The sequence below is a fragment of the Schistocerca americana genome, chromosome 2, assembly GCF_021461395.2.
Source record: "Schistocerca americana isolate TAMUIC-IGC-003095 chromosome 2, iqSchAmer2.1, whole genome shotgun sequence".
Taxonomy (NCBI): Eukaryota; Metazoa; Arthropoda; class Insecta; order Orthoptera; family Acrididae; genus Schistocerca; species Schistocerca americana.
Window position 1 is genome coordinate 872,135,477 of NC_060120.1, and position 17,148 is coordinate 872,152,624.

General features: G+C 43.6%; 1 protein-coding gene across 1 annotated transcript in view; it reads right to left on the reverse strand.

The window, feature by feature from the left end:
* LOC124595772 (glutathione S-transferase-like) overlaps positions 1-5,633 on the reverse strand; it is a 62,160-nt gene extending 56,527 nt beyond the window's left edge. Inside the window, exon 1 of the mRNA XM_047134658.1 lies at positions 5,561-5,633. The gene's annotated coding sequence lies outside the window, so the exon portion shown is untranslated. The remainder of the gene's footprint in view (positions 1-5,560) is intronic.
* Positions 5,634-17,148: the final 11,515 nt, after the last annotated feature.

Consider the following 17,148-nt stretch of genomic DNA (forward strand, 5'->3'; position numbering starts at 1 on the left):
AGGAGCAATGTAGCACAGCATTACGTTTTATGGCATTCAAAGAAAAATAGCCAATACATCCGCAATGTATAAAAAATGGCTCTGAGCACTATGGGACTTAACATCTGAGGTCATCAGTCTCCTAGAACTTAGAACTACTTAAACCTAACTAACCTAAGGACTTCACACACATCCATGCCCGAAGCAGGATTCGGTCGCGCGGTTCCAGACTGAAGCGCCTAGAACCGCTCAGCCACACCGGCCGGCAATGTATAAAAGCTTGAGTGTGCGAGTGCTCTTGTGCTCTTACACAACAGCCGCCACTGGACACAAATATTGTTGTGAAAGACTTGGGGCGTAATATAAGTGATGTAGCTCATACGACTGTCAGTAACATCTGCACGTGGCATTCGGAGAACAGATTAACGCTTAATTGCAACAGAACACAATGCATAAAGTTTCGGACACGGAACTCTTGAAAAAGCGAAATTTTGTAGTCCGAAATGTGGTCAGTCAGTGAAATCGGTTATCTTAAATTCTTAGGACAGAGTGTAGACGGACGGCATTCCTGGAAGTATCACATTCAAGATCTTGTGCAAAAACCGAAAGCTGCTATCTTCAGAATAAGGGAGCTCTCTCCTGTCTCTGACACTGAAACACAAACACATGTTTACTGTGCTCACTTTGACTTTATATTATATTTTGGGGCAATTCTGTACATTCATCAAGAACATTCTTAGCCCAGAAAAGAATGTTCAGACTGATATACGGTGTCAATTCGCGAACTTCCTGTACACTGTCGTTCAAGTGTCTCTGAAATCTAACGCTGCCGTCCCCGTACATATATTACATCTCCCAGATTTGTTGTTGACAATGTTGACTCTTCAGAAGAAACTGCAACTTACATGCCGTGAAGATTAGACTGAAAAATGATATGTACTTGGATCACACTTCCTGAATAAAAGTTTGCACTAGTCAACAGGTTTCATGTTCAATAGTCTTCCGTAAGAATGATAACATTGCGTGATAAACCGGAAATACTCAAATCCAAGTCGAAAGTTTCGTTGAGGCTCACTCCGGTTCTTCCCACGCCCGGGTTCCCGGGTTCGATTCCCGGCGGGGTCAGGGATTTACTCTGCCTCGTGATGACTGGGTGTTGTGTGCTGTCCTTAGGTTAGTTAGGTTTAAGTAGTTCTAAGTTCTAGGGGACTGATGACCATAGATGTTAAGTCCCATAGTGCTCAGAGCCATTTGTACAGAAGTTGAACGCATTACTTAAAAGCCTTTCTCTATAATGTTTTTTTTATTAGTATAGTCTGTTTCTACGTTGTTGACAGGTTATTTAAATCTTTGTTTATATATATTTGAATCTTTGTTTATATATATTTTGTAAGTTGCGCACTGTCTTGTTCCATTACCAATTAACTTTGGCTCGCATGGTCAAACTGAACCTGGTAAATAAACTATAGAATATCACGTGTGTCAGGGGTGTCTAGTCTGTCTTTGCGTCTCCCGATTTTCGTGTTCTACTTTAAAGGCGTTAGGAGATTAAGGAAAGCATTTAATCGCATATCTGATTAGGACAACTAATGACATTTTGGAAAATTTGGAAATTTGTGGAAAGGTCTTATGGGACCAAACTTCTGAGGTCGTCGGTCACTAAGCCTACACACTACTTAATCTAACTTAAACTAACTTACGCTATGGACAACAAACACACCCATGCCCGAGGGAAGACTCGAACCTCCGACGGGGGCAGCGGCATGGACCGTGACAAGGTGCCTTAAACCGTGCGGCTACCCCGCTCGGCTATGACATTTCTTGAGCCTCCCAAAGAAGTGCGTGTTTGGGATAAGCGTACGAGAATTTTTGCCTTCATAGCGACAATTGTTGTGGGGAAATGCAACGACTGTTAGCGAAAATAGAATTTAGGTTTCTGATAGTGCCTTTTATAATTCAAATTAGCAACAAGAAATTTTATCGCGTCAGAGCATTGTACATCTTTTCTACTATTATTTTTCTCTAAAATTTATTACGTTGAGAACGTATTGTATTTTACAAAAACATTAAAATTGGCATTTTTACGTGAGGTGACCTCTTCAGATATGAAAGTAGCTTAGGGCATATCCCAATGGCGTGTCAAAGGAGTATTGCTGCAATTCCGTTCATGATATGCACTGAGTTGACAAAAGTCGTGGGATAGCGATACATACACACACAAATGGTGGTGGTATCGCGTACTTAAGGTATAAAGGGCAGCACACTGGCGGTGCTGCCATTAGCAGTCACGTGATTCTTGTGAAAAGTTTTCCGAGGTGTTATGGTCGAACGATGGGAATTAACAGACTTCGAACGCGGGATGGAGCTAGATGCATGAGACACTCCATTTAGGAAATCGTTGGGGAATTAAATATTCGGAGATCCACGGTGTCAAGAGTGTGCTGAGAATACCAAATTTCAGGCATCACATCTCACCACGGAAATGAAGTGGCCGACAGCCATCACTTAGTGACTGAGACCAACGGCGTTTCATAGCCATGGAAATCAATATCAGACGAACGTATCCGTTAGAATAGTGCGGAGATGGCATTAATGGGCTATAGCAGCAGACGAGCGACGCGAGTGCCTTTGATAACAACACGATATCTCCTGCAGCGCCTCTTCTGGGCTCGTGACCACATCAGTTGGACTCCAGAGGACTGGCCCGGTCAGATGAGTCCCTATATCAGTTGGTAAGAGCTGAAGATAGGGTTCGAATGTGGCGCAGACCCCACGAAGCCATGGATTCAAGTTGTCAACAACGCACTGTGCAAGCTGGAGGTGGCTCCATAATGGTGTGGACTGTCTTTTCGTGGAAAGGTCTGGGTCCTCTGGTCCATCTGAACCCATCATTGACTGGAAATTGTTATGCTCTGGTTCTTGGAGACCACTTGTAACCATTCATGAAGTTCATGTTTCCAAACATAGATGGACAATGCGGCATGTTACCGGGCTATAACTGCTGGCCATTGGTTTGAAGAACGTTCTGGATAATTGGAGTGACATGAATCCCATCGAACATTCACGGGACATAATCGAGAGGTCAATCCACGCAGAAAATCTTTCCAATTACGGAAAGCTGTAGGGGCAGTACGGCTTCATATTTCTGCAGGAGACTTCCTACGACTTTCTGAGTCCATGCCATGTCGAGTTCCTGAATTTCGCCGGGCAAAAGGAGGTCCAGTACGATATCCTATGACTTTTGTTACCTCACTTTATATGATACATTGGTTAACGAGACAGTCATATATAATTTTTTGAAAGAAATTTCGGCCATTTGACTGTCAATTATTCATTTATTTTACACAGTCATAGAATGAGATTTTCACTCTGCAGCGGAGTGTGCGCTGATATGAAACTTCCTGGCAGATTAAAACTGCGTGCCCGACCGAGACTCGAACTCGGGACCTTGGTTTGGAAGGTAGGAGACGAGGTACTGGCAGAAGTAAAGCTGTGAGTACCGGGCGTGAGTCGTGCTTCGGTAGCTCAGTTGGTAGAGCACTTGCCCGCGAAAGGCAAAGGACCCGAGTTCGAGTCTCGGGCGGGCACACAGTTTTAATCTGCCAGGAAGTTTCTTACACAGTCATGATATTTGCTTTATAGTTATTCTGAAGTGCATGTTGAAAAGTTAAAATATATCTGACCCGTCTCTGACATGTCATCGTCGTCGTCAGGAAAGATGTTTTCTTAACCATGACGTGTCGCAGACATATTTTAACTTTTCAACATGCACTTCAGAATGGTTATGACGCCGAAAACATGAGTGTGCAAAATAAATTAACAATTAACAGTCAAATGGCAGAAAATTCTCGCAAAAAAGAAGAAAAAAGAAAATTAATCAAGAGATTCTTGTATTAAGCTTCTTCTTTGGCTGTTGTAATGTCCGCTCCGATACCTGAATGGTCAGCGCGTTGGAATGCCGGGTTCGATTCCCGGCTGGGGGGGGGGGGGGGAGATTTTTTCCCCTCAGGGACTGTGTGTGTGCTGTCCTCCCATCAATTCATCCCCATTACCGATGCGCAAGTCGCCCACTGTGGCGTCGCACTCACTAAGAATTGCACTTGGTGGCCGAACTTCCTGTCTGGGAACTCCCGACCAATGACGCCATACGCTCATTTCCATTTTTATGTTGTAATAAGTCGAATCACGGACACACACTTTCGGGAGTGAAGATCTACATGTAAAGAAGCCGAATGTGCGGTTGTCCACTCCAGACCGAAATCGCTGTAAGAAGGACATTCCTACATAGTGTTTATTAAAGTTCAAGCATAATCTGTTGTACGTCTGGGGTTATTATGTGATGATGATTCGTGGAACCACCGTTACATCCAGAAGAAAAAAGTGTCAAGTCGTTGGTGGCCGTGCAAAATATACGGAAGTAGTGGGAAAACAGGGGAAAGTAATGGCAACTGTTTCTCTTCTTTTATGGGCACGTGGACAAAAGTTGACCAGCTATCATTGACCAAGGCTCTTGGGTTAATTGCATAATGCGTAGGGGTGGGTGGCATTTCTCGGTCCAGGTTACTGAGCCTGTCCATACATGGGTGATTGGGATGGTAAGTTTTGTTCACAGAAGAGAAGTAATACGCAGAGTTACAAACACATTTCTTGTCTACCGGAACTCAGATAACGGACCCCTGTTATATCGAACGAACTGAGGTCCTCGAGGTTTAGGCTGAAAATCCTTTTCTTTTTAAAAAAATAATAGTAAAGTTGGTCAATCCACTCTCACGATTCTACCGGAGTGAATAACTGCAGAAGTTCGAGTTCCAAACTGCAGTGCACCCTTGGACTAATGACCTCCGCAGTTGAGTCCCATAGTGCTCAGAGCCAGAGCAGTGCACCCGCAATGAATTACATTATACCAATGAGCGATAAAAATGCAACGATTTAGTCATTTAGAAAGTGAGTCCTACCTAGATCTGTTGCTGAGAGAATTACAATTTCGTCTGGCGGTTTCAATTTTACAAGGATTTTCTTTCCTATTCAGGGCATTTTTCTGTAAAAGATCTCCTAAATGCCTGCCGGAGTGGCTTACTTTTCCCGGTGATTTTCTTTCCTGTTAGCGCTTAATGCAAATTCAGCAAGCCGGCCACGGTGGCCGAGGGGTTCCAGGCGCTACAGTCTGGAACAGCGCGACCGCTACGGTCGCAGGTTCGAATCCTGCCTCGGTCATGGATGTGTGTGGCGTCCTTAGGTTAGTTAGGTTTAAGTAGTTCTAAGTTATAGGGGACTGATGACCATAGAAGTTAAGTCCCATAGTGCTCAGAGCCATTTGAACCATTTTTTATCTACTAAATACGATGCCTCAATATTTCCATCTCTAATGAACTCGTCGCCAGCGAAACGTTAAACCCTTATCTTACATTTCGTCAACAAATAAGCCTGCAGTCAAGGGTTGAGTATGCTTTTCTGGTTACTGAACCCGCAAGGATATTCCCGTAAATAAAAGATTTGCCACAACTCCGAGACTAGCTGCTAGCCAGGCACACAATTATTCATATCATGCGGTAACGAGTATTAGTGTCGGTGCATTACATACCAGATGTGAAGTACAGTCGCAATAAGCGGGGCGTAACGCTGCTGGGCGAATCGCACGTGTCTGTATCGGAATGGGCGGCTACAGCCTGTTTTGTAACCCTGCAGGAGCTGCGTCATGCTGAGAGCAAACAAAAAACACATTGACGAGATAAGAGCGTCGATACCGCCGACTCATACTGACTCGCTTCACGTTTCTAGAAAGTTAGTAACTTGTCTCGTCATTTACAGCATCATTTTAGAAGGCTCTGCAAAACATAAGGACGAGATGGGTAACGTTACATAACATATTAAGCACTCGGTAAAAAAGTGAATGTAAGTGCGGCAGCATGTTACCAGACGTTTTGCAGTCATGTTGGGCGTCACACGGCATGATGTCAGCGTCACTGTAGCGTCAAATTGGGCTGGTCTCTCAACGTGATGCAATAGAAGGAACGGGAAAAGACAGCGTGTGTCAGTCAGCGAGCGTTTGCAATTCGCTGTGGTGATGTTCTCCATTACACGGGTTGGCGACAATATTTAGATGTTTTCACAAGGGGATGAATCATCTGGAAACTGGAAGAGGGACGAAGTGCCCCGTGCGTAGCCCAGGACTTTTGTATAGCTCACAGTACTGTCCCACCTGCATAGGAAGTGTGCCGAACCACAAGTACTTGTTCGATCCCCACCTCTTTCTGTGTACCCTTCTGAGTGTCCGAACGAATAAATGGATCTGCACTGTAAGATAAAAAAAAAAAAAAAATACGGCTCACCACGAAGGAGATGCGCAGATTGGTCACATACAGGTATTCATACAGGTGTCGACGGAAAATGCAAAACTGTAAACGTTGGCGGCCGATGGATGAACGTGTAACGCTGCAGCACAGCTGGTAAGGATAGTAAACAGGGGACGTGTCGATACCAGGATGCCATGCACAAAGGACAACTTCAAGGTTTGCGCACAAGCTCAGTGATACGCAGAAACACATGCACCGGTACAATAGGTATTATTATAAATTGACTTCATTCCCAGTCTAAAACTTATGTTGGAATGGATTGCACATACAGGTATCATATAAAGATGAGGATCGGTAATCACAGAAAATGGCAGTGTAATTACAGTTAAAGTACAGGGTTACAATGGACATTCACAAAGAAGAAGGAAAACATCTTCAGCATATGAATTCACTGTTAACAAGAGTTATGATGCAGTCTTAATTAAACAGTCCCTTAACGCAAGTAAGACGCCATAGTGACAAAACAAACATTAAATGCTGTAACTGAACAAGGCGAAAACTTCTTAACATGTGCCGCTACTCGTTCTGCCTGTAACTCAACGTATTTCAACATGGAATACATCATTACTTGCTGGCCACAAAACAACGGACACTTGGTACAGTCTGTTCACCACGACTGTATTCAACATAGCTTAGCCCACATATAAAACTCAGAGGAATAGAGGCGCGAAATCACTGAACTCCATCGCTGAAGGTGTAATCTTTTCACTTAATTAGTTCAAATCACTTACTTAGTTCAGAATTAACTTTGACTGACTGTGGTGCCACGTAGCATGACTACAAATCGAACGAATTCCGAAAGTAAAATGACCAAAATCATTTGAATAAACGCGCGTTTAAATTACAAATGAAGCAGCTCACGAGAGACTATATTTGCAGATCTGTAGGCACTTCTAATTACGTTTCAGCACGGACAAAGCTTGCTACGCGAAACTGCACTCTACTCATAGTATCTCAATATAAATAACCAAGAAATACTATCGTAAATTTATCTATTCAATTACAATTCCGATCGTAATAGATGGAAACCCGTTACGTCTTGAAATGAATCAAACCGAACTGTACCAGTATTCTCAAAAGAGCCACCGTCTTATACTCACCTGTCCCAGAAGCAAACCTGTCGCCTCATTCGCGAATTTCGGCCGTCCGCGTCCTCTCGGAAGAGTGGATGGGTGCACAGTATCTTTCGTCAATGCCAGCCACAGCTCAGGCGCGCTTAAGGAAAAACGGAGTCTCTGTGGGTTTGCCCTGTGTTCATTGCTGTCCCCAACTACCATAAATAAGTTCTCTTCAAAAATCTCAGGCACATACAGTGGTTACCTCTATGCCACAGCGTGGAACTCATAAAAAAGACAGAAAATGACACACTACGAAGGAATTATACGAATGGAATCAAAATAAGTGAGATGTACATGTACAGACAAACAAATGATTAAAATTTCAGAAAAAATGGATTATTTATTCAAGAGAAACACCTTCACAAATTGAGCAAACTAATAACGCACTGATTCTCCTCTGGCCCTAATGGAAACAGTTATTCGGCTTGACATTGACTGATAGCGGTGTTGGATGTCCCACTGAGCGATATCACGCCAGATTCTGTCCAAACTGTGCGTCAGATCGTCAAAAGCCCGAACTGGTTGGAGGGCCTGCCCATAATGTTCGAAACGTTCTCAATTGGGGAGAGATCCGGCGACCTTGTTGACCAAATAAGCGTTTGGAATGCACGAAGACAAGCAGTAGAAACTGTCGCCGTTTGCAGGCGGGCATTATCTTGCTGAAATGTAAGCCCAGAAGGGCAATAAAACAGAGTGTAAACTGTTATCTAGGTACAACTGTTTCATAAGAGTGCCGCGGATGAGAATGAAAGGGGTGCTGCTATGAAATGATATGTATACCAGACCATCATTCCTGGTTGCCGGACTGTATGTGTTGGCGACAGTCAGGTTTATGTTCCACAGATGTCCGGGACACCTCCAGACGCGTCTTCGCTTGTCATCTGGGCTCTGTTCGAAGCGGGACTCTTCACTGGAGACAATTCTACTACATTCAATGAGATTCTATGCCGAATGTACCAGATACCACTGCAAACGGGCATGTTGGTGTACAGAGGTCAAAGGTAGTCGCCGCAAGGGGTACTGTGAGCTCAGCCGCCTTTCTCTGGGCCGCCCGCCGGCCGCTGTGACCGAGCGGTTCTCGGCGCTTCTGCTGTGATCGCAGGTTCGAATCCTGCCTCAGGTATGGATGTGTGTGATGTCCTTAGGTTAGTTAGGTTTAAATAGTTCTAAGACGAGGGGACTGATGACCTCAGATGTGAAGTCCCATAGTGCTTAGAGCCATTTGGAACATTTTTTTGTTGGCCGCCTATTAATGGTTGTTGAGGCAACTGAAGCACCAGCTGCACGTCGGATCGATGATAATAATGAATCCGGGTCTCTGAGTGTCTCTCTGGCAATTATTCGATCCTCGGTTTATGTCATACCTCTAGGTCGGCCGCTCCCTTCTTGATGCTTTTTTCGTCCATGAGTCACCCATTCCTACCAACATCGTAAACAGTGGCATCGCTCCTATTCCGATGTGGGGCGCTTCGCTGAATTCTCCATTCAGCTTCTTTCAAATACATCTAAATGACTGCTCTGCAATTTATAATTAAGTGCCTGGCAGAGGGTCCAACTAAACGTCCTCTCTAAAACGTTGACATCTGTCCATGTTATTCACGCGCCTGTCTATGAGGCACAGTTACTATGCGGTGAAACTACGTTGAAGCGTTACACATTCATCCATCGGCCGCCAAAGTTTACATTTTTGCATTTTCCGTCGATACCCGTATGAATATCGGTACGTGACCAGTACGTCTTTATTTCCCCTTAGGCCGGCCAGAGTGGCCGCGTGGTTCTAGGCGCTACAGTCTGGAACCGCGCGTCCGCCACGGTCGCAGGTTCGAATCCTGCCTCAGGCATGGATGTGTTTGATGTCCTTAGGTTAGTTAGGTTTAAGTAGTTCTAAGTTCTAGGGGACTGATGACCTCAGAAATTAAGTCCCATAGTGCTCAGAACCATTTGAACCATTTTTCCCCTCCAGTCACTCGTTCAGACAGTCAGAAGGGTACACAGGAAGAGAAGTGGATGAAACATAAGAAATTAACTCAGTTTCGTCGCATTCTTCCTCCATAGGCTCGTCACTACAGTAAAAGAGTGAGATTGGTGTGACTCACACGTTAATAACACGCTCGTTAATGCCAAGTGACAAATCCATTGAAACAGGATAACAGTACCGTTTCAGTTGTTCTTTTGGAACAGTGTAATCGGCCGTGGAAATGATTGTAGAAGCAAAAATATAGCGCAATAAAATGATTAGAAAAAGTAAAACAATTAATCAGTTTCGCTTGGCGTGAATGTATGGTAGTAGGTGTAGAGATGGAGGACATTCAAAAAATTTGACTGGTTGGTGACCGGAAAACAATAGGATCAGTGGCACCTCGTAACAAGAATGACGCTGGAAGTGGAGAGGCAAGTTGGGAGCTTTCTAGAAACGCGAAGCGAGTAAGCATGATTGGACGATTTCAGTGCATCTTATCACGTTAATGTGTTTGTGTTTGTCCCGATGACTTTGGCAATTTTTATCACTGTGACCACAGGTGTACTTGTAATATACATAAAATTTTTCAGGTCGTGTCAGAATAAAATAAATTACATAGTTTTATTCATGAATTAAGATAAGAAATTTTGTAAAGTACCGTATAATTAATTTCATGAAACCAAAAAGAAAGCGCAGTGTTGAGAAAACCACTAACGATTCCGTACATACAAAAGATGAAACGTATCGGCATTAACATTAACTGCTTTCCAGAACGGAAATAATAGATTTATTAATTGCAGATGAACGTGTAGCATACGAAAGCTGCTGCAAAAAACGGTTATCCTAACGTAGAGTTCTATAGGAATAGTGAAATTGACTGGTGAAGTAAACATAGAAGTAAAGTTATTTGCGTGAGACGATGATCAGAAAATTGAAGACAAGTTACCAGTGTTGCTCGTTGTGATTGTAGTAGATGAAGATATTGAGGACGCCATCAAAGAAGTTGAAAGGCTGATGACTGGTAAACGATGGAGTCAATAGCTAGCTGTGTGACAAACATCATAACTGCCCTGGAGAGCAAAACTTAAGGAAGAAAGTAGCTTTCACGTGATGTGGCTCTGTCAAGTAACATGACTCGATGATATTTGGACTATACGCAGAAAGAACTACTGCAGTAAATCCAGAAGGTAACTGAAAGAAATAGCCAATGCGACGAACAGATGTTGTTGTTGTTGTTGTGGTCTTCAGTCCAGAGACTGGTTTGATGCAGCTCTCCGTACTACTCTATCCTGTGCAAGCTTCTTCATCTCCCAGTACCTACTGCAACCTACATCCTTCTGAATCTGTTTAGTGTATTCATCTCTTGGTCTCCCTCTACAATTTTTACCCTCCGCGCTGCCCTCCAATACTAAATTAGTGATCCCTTGATGCCTCAGAACATGTGCTACCAACCGATCCCTTCTTCTAGTCAAGTTCTGCCGCAAATTTCTCTTCTCCCTAATTCTATTCAATACCTCCTCATTAGTTATGTGATCTACCCATCTAATCTACATCATTCTTCTGTAGCACCACATTTCGAAAGCTTCTATTCTCTTTTTCTCTAAACTGTTTATCGTTCACGTTTCACTTCCATACATGGCTACACTCCATACAAATACTCGATTTTAACAAATTTCTCTTCTTCAGAAACGCTTTCCTTGCCATTGCCAGTCTACATTTTATATCCTCTCTATTTCGACCAACATCAGCAAAACTTATTTACTACTTTAAGCGTCTCATTTCGTAATCTAATACCCTCGGCATCACCCTATTTAATTTGACTACATTCCATTATCCTCGTTTTCCTTTTGTTGACGTTCATCTTATACCCTCCTTTCAAGACACTGTCCATTCCGTTCAGCTGCTCTTTCAAGTCATTTGCTGTCTCTGACAGAATCACAATGCCATCGGCGAACCTCAAAGTTTTTATTTCTTCTCCATGGATTTTAATTCCTATTCCGAATTGTTCTTTCGTTTCCTTTACTGCTTGCTCAATATACAGACTGAATAACATCGGATGACACTTTTACTCAAGAACAATAGTTACAGTGAAGCCACCGTGATTTATTATTGCCCCCTGGACATGGCAAAAGGCGGGACACGGTTCATAATAGCCTGTGTGATCACCAAGGACGACAGCGCATGCTGTGAAACGTGCTACCATGCTGGCTGCAAGGTTGGTGAGGAATTCTTATGGTAGAGCGCTCCATTCCTCCATCAGCGCGGTTGACAATTCCTGGATGGTCTTTGGTGCAACTGGACGTGCTGCGACATGTCTCCCCTATATATCCCACACGAGCTCGATGGGATCTACGACGGGGTAACGGGCAGGCTAGTCCATTCGTCAAATTTCGTCTCGTTCCAAGAGACTCACCACCAGCACACTTCGATGCGGTCCCGCTCGGTCATCGATAAGAAAGAAGGCAGGGCCGAATGCAACCAGGATAGACCAACATGGGGAAGGAGTACAGCGTCATAATAACATTGACCAGTGAATGTACCGTGTTCACATACAATGAAGATCCAAAGAAACTGGCACACCTGCCTAAAATCGTGTAGGGCATCTGCGAGCAAGCACAAGTGCCGCAACACAACGTGGTATGGACTGGTGGACTCGATTAATGTAGTGCTGGAGGTAAGTGACACCATGAATCTTGTACGACTGTCCATGAATCCGTAAGAGTACGCGGTAGTGGAGATCTCTTCTGAAGAGCACGTTGCGAGGCATCTTAGATTTGCACGTTCGTGTGTGGAGAGTTTGGTGGCCAGCGGAAGTGTTTTATACTCAGAAGGGTGTCTTTGGAGCCACTCTGTAACAATTATGTACGTATGGGGTGTCGCATTTTTCTGCTGGGATTGCCTAAGTCCGTCAGAAAGCACGAGGTACGCCAATGGATGCAGGTGATCAGACAGGATGCTTACGTACATGTCACCTGTCAGAGTCGTATCTAGACATTCCACATCACTTGAACTGCACACGACCCACACCGTTACAGAGCCTCCATCATCTTGAACAGTCCGCAGCTGACATGCAGCGTCCATGGATTCATGAGGTTGTCATCCGCTCGATACAATTTGAAACGAGACTCGTCCGACCAAGCAACATGTTTCCAATTATCAACAGTCCAATGTCAGTGTTAATAGGCCCATGCGAGGCGTAAAGCATAATCAAGGGTACACAGTCCGCGGCTCGTGGTCTTGCGGTAGCGTTCTCGCTTCCCGCGCACAGGGTCCCGGGTTCAAATGGTTCAAATGGCTCTGAGCACTATGGGACTCAACTGCTGAGGTCATTAGTCCCCTAGAACTTAGAACTAGTTAAACCTAACTAACCTAAGGACTTCACAAACATCCACGCCCGAGGCAGGATTCGAACCTGCGACCGTAGCGGTCTTGCGGTTCCAGACTGCAGCGCCTTTAACCGCACGGCCACTTCGGCCGGCGGTCCCGGGTTCGATTCCCGGCGGGATCACGGATTTTCTCTGCCTCGAGATGACTGAGTGTTGTGTGTCTTTCATCATTATTTCGTCCTCATTCACTCGCAAGTCGCCGTAGTGGCGTTAAAGAACTTGTGGAGCGGCGGCCCAACCGCCCTGCGAGGGGTCTCCCGGCCACCAATGCCATACGTTCATTATTCATTAAGGGTACACAAATCGATGATGTTTCATTGATTGATTCTCACGCTGACACTTGTTGATGGCCCAGCATTGAAATCTGCAGTAATTTGCAGAAGGGTCGCACTTCTGTCACGTTGAAAGATTCCCTTCAGTCGTCGTTGGTCCCATTCTTGCAGGATATTTTTCCGACCGCAGCGATGTCGCAGATTTGATGTTTTACCGGATTCAAGATATTCACGGTACACTCATGAAATAATCATAGATAAAATCCCCATTTCGCCGGCCGAAGTGGCCGTGCGGTTAAAGGCGCTGCAGTCTGGAACCGCAAGACCGCTACGGTCGCAGGTTCGAATCCTGCCTCGGGCATGGATGTTTGTGATGTCCTTAGGTTAGTTAGGTTTAACTAGTTCTAAGTTCTAGGGGACTAATGACCTCAGCAGTTGAGTCCCATAGTGTTCAGAGCCATCAAAATCCCCATTTCGTCGCCGGCCGCGGTGGCCGAGTGGTTCTAGGCGCTTCAGTTCGGAACCGTACGACTGCTACGTCACAGGTTCGTATCCTGCCTGGGGCATGGATGTGTTTGATGTTCTTAGGTTAGTTAGGTTTAAGTAGTTTTAAGTTATAGGGGACTGATGACCTCAGATGTTAACTCCCATAGTGCTCATAGCCCTTTGAACCATTTGAACCCATTTCGTCGCTACCTCGGAGATGCTGTTTCCCTTCGCTCGTGCCCCGACTGTAACACCACGTTCAAACTCACTTAAATCTTGATAACCTGCCACTGTAGCAGCAGTGATCGCTAACAGCTGCGCCATACACTTGTTCTCTTATATAGGCGTTGCCGACCGCACTGCCGTATTCTGCCTGTTTACATTTCTCGTGTCAAATCGTATCGAGCGGATGGACGTGTACGGGTTTGAGAACAACCGAATGGATCCATGGACCCTGCATGTCAGCAGGAGACTGTTGAAGCTGGTGGAGGCTCTGTAATGGTGTGGGGCGTGTGCAGTTGGAGTGATACGGATCCCCTGATACGTCTAGATACGACTATGACAGGTGACATGTACGTAAGCACCTGCTGGCTGATCACCTGCATCCATTCAGGTTTATTGTGCATTCAGACGGACTTGGGAACTTTCAGCAGGACAATGCTACACCCCACACGTCCAGAATTGCTACAGAGAGGCTCCAGGAACGCTCTTATAACACTTCCGCTGGCAACCAACTCTCCAGGCACGATTGAGCATGTCTGGGATGCCTTGCAGAAGAGATCTCCACCCCCTCGTACTATTACGGATTTATGGGTAGCCCTGCAGGATTCATGGTGTAAGTTCCCTCTAGCACTACTTCACACATTAGACGAGTCCATGCCACGTCGTGTTGCGGCACTTCTGCTTGTTCGCGTGGGCCCTACGCGAATTAACCAGGTGTACCAGTTTCTTCGGCTCTTCGGCGTATAACGCTAATTACACTATGTGACTTTTGGGACTGTCCTCCACAGCTTAGATACACGGTAAAATATTTTAAATTTTTTGAAAAAATACTATTAAAATCTTCTAAAAATTTTTTGGTAGCCACATTAGCTGTTAGCGTATCCTTTATTACTGGATCATACATAACAGGTTTCTCAGTTCAGTCTCAATAAATTTCATTCTACAGGTAACTATTCCGTTTTTTGTAATGACTGTCTGGCGCCCTACATTGGGCAAACACAGCATAGTTTCCGAATTCCGTATGGGAAACATTTGAGCCTTAAGTGTTCTAAATCAACGCTTATCATTCACCTAGGTGAAACCGAGCGTACTATTTCCGACCCGGCCACTAATCTAAGAATTTTATGTAACGGTAACAAAGAAAATGTCTTCAACGTACTCTGAATGGCCAGTTGGAACTCAGACGTCGTAGCATGCCCTCAACTCTTATTGCCTGTGGCCTCCCCCCTCCTCCAGTTTCTCACCATAAGTTCGTCCATTAGGCACCGGTTTTCTTTTTCTTTTTGCATACTAGTCGTTGCAGTTTTTAGTTCAGTTGTCAATCTACCTCTGTATCTATTGCACTACCTAGTCTGGACTTAAGGTGTGACTATGGAGCGGTTACTTGTCTCCATTTAATTGTTCCATAATGGGTTTTGTTACAGTTTAACCATTTACCTATATATAACTATGCAATCTCCTTTATTCATGTTTCACTACAAGAAGTTTAAGTTTTCTTTGACACCCCGCTATGTATGCATTTATACTATCTACGCCTAGCATTACTGCATGACTATGGAGCGGTTATTTCTCTCCATTTAACCGTTGCCCTAATGTGTTTGAACCGTTTAATGAATCACTCTGCGATTTCACATTACTCATGTTGTACTACAGGAAATTTTAGTTCTCTTCCACAGCCTACCATCGTATGTTTTTGAACTACCTACAGTTTGTCTAGTGTTATTTTATGACTGTAGAACGATTACTTGTCTCTACTTCATATGTTACTGTAATGGGTTTTGTTGCAATCTTATCTATTTTCATAGGTGACTTTGTAATCTTTCAGGCATAGTCACGTCTCCATCATGTGGCTTTTCAGGCATCTGTTGAGGTTTCATCACTGGTGAGTCGTTATATTTTTCTACCCAAACACGGGTTTATTCCGCACGGTTTTCCTCTGCAGTCTTATTGCTACTCCTTTTTAGGTTCATACCTGTAGCTCACAGTGCTCATGTACATGACCTGCGCCTGCTACCCACAGCAACTTTCGATGTTTCATCTTGTAATCATACAGTTTAGACGATTCTGGCAATTCGAATGGCATTCGAACGGTTGGGAGACCGTGTATTCAACGAACCAATGTTAAATTAGTTATGTATCTGCAGGACTGTGTTTCTTGTTAATTGCTTTATTTTTAGCATTTTTATAACTTGTAATTGACATTAAATTTTTTTCATAAATGTATACATCTGAGAATGTGATTAGCTATCGCGAAATCGGTCGTGTATGATCCTGTAATAAGGGAACTACTAACAGTTAATGCAGCTACCGAATAGTTTTTGAGAAGATTTTAATAGTTTCCATATTACACTAGTCAACAAACAAACACTTTTTCTTCGTGTACTTTGTAAATAGGTGGATATGTTCAGTTTTGGAGAGGTAAATTCACTGGGAAAATCAGTTTTTCTCTATCATATCACAATTCCCAGATACACAGTATAATCACAAAAAAGTGCTGGCGAACACTGATAAACTTAAAACAAACAATAAAAGCACGTTCATAAATAAAGAACTCAGTACTATTTAATATGGATATGACACCAATAGGAAGCCTAAATTATTCCACAACATATTTACAGCTTCAATCTCCGATATTCGTTTCATCACTCTCCCTAGTAATACCCCAGCAGTCATCGCCCATCAATGAGGTGTTCCAGTCACTTTGATAACGGTGCTTCACCGCACGGATATTTTGGTAGAAGCGTTCACTCTGATCATTACTTACGGCTCCCAAATTTTCCGGGAAGAAATCAATGTGGGAATGTAAAAAGTGAATTTTAAACGACATTCTACACCCATATTCTTGTAACAACGTAACAGATCATTCACAATGGAAACATAGGTATCATCTTCCTGTTGCCCAAAAGGCCCAGTCTCAACTCTTTTGAAAGAGGACCAAATAGCTAATTCGATATTTTTGAGTTTGGTATTAAAAGTTGGATCTTTTTATCAATTTTCTTACTTTTGGTTCAACAAATATACCTTCTTTCAGCTTTGATTCGGCCAGTGTAGCAAATTTTTCTTTCTTCATCCATACGTTTTACAAAATTCTTCATAAGCCCCATCCTGACGTGAGGATGAACAAATATGCTAAAGCTACGTTTGAAACGTCACAACTTTTTACTATTTCTCACAAGAAACATTAAAGTGAACGAAGTTTAGAATTTTTATCAGTCTGCCATCTCGCGACGATTTGCAGATCTCCTAGCATTCCTGTACAAAAAAATTAAAAATTAGACACACAAACAAAAGAACAGCAAACAACAAAATACGGAAAATAAACAATAAAAACCTTCAAACAGTCAAAAACCTTATGGTAGAATACTTTTGAAA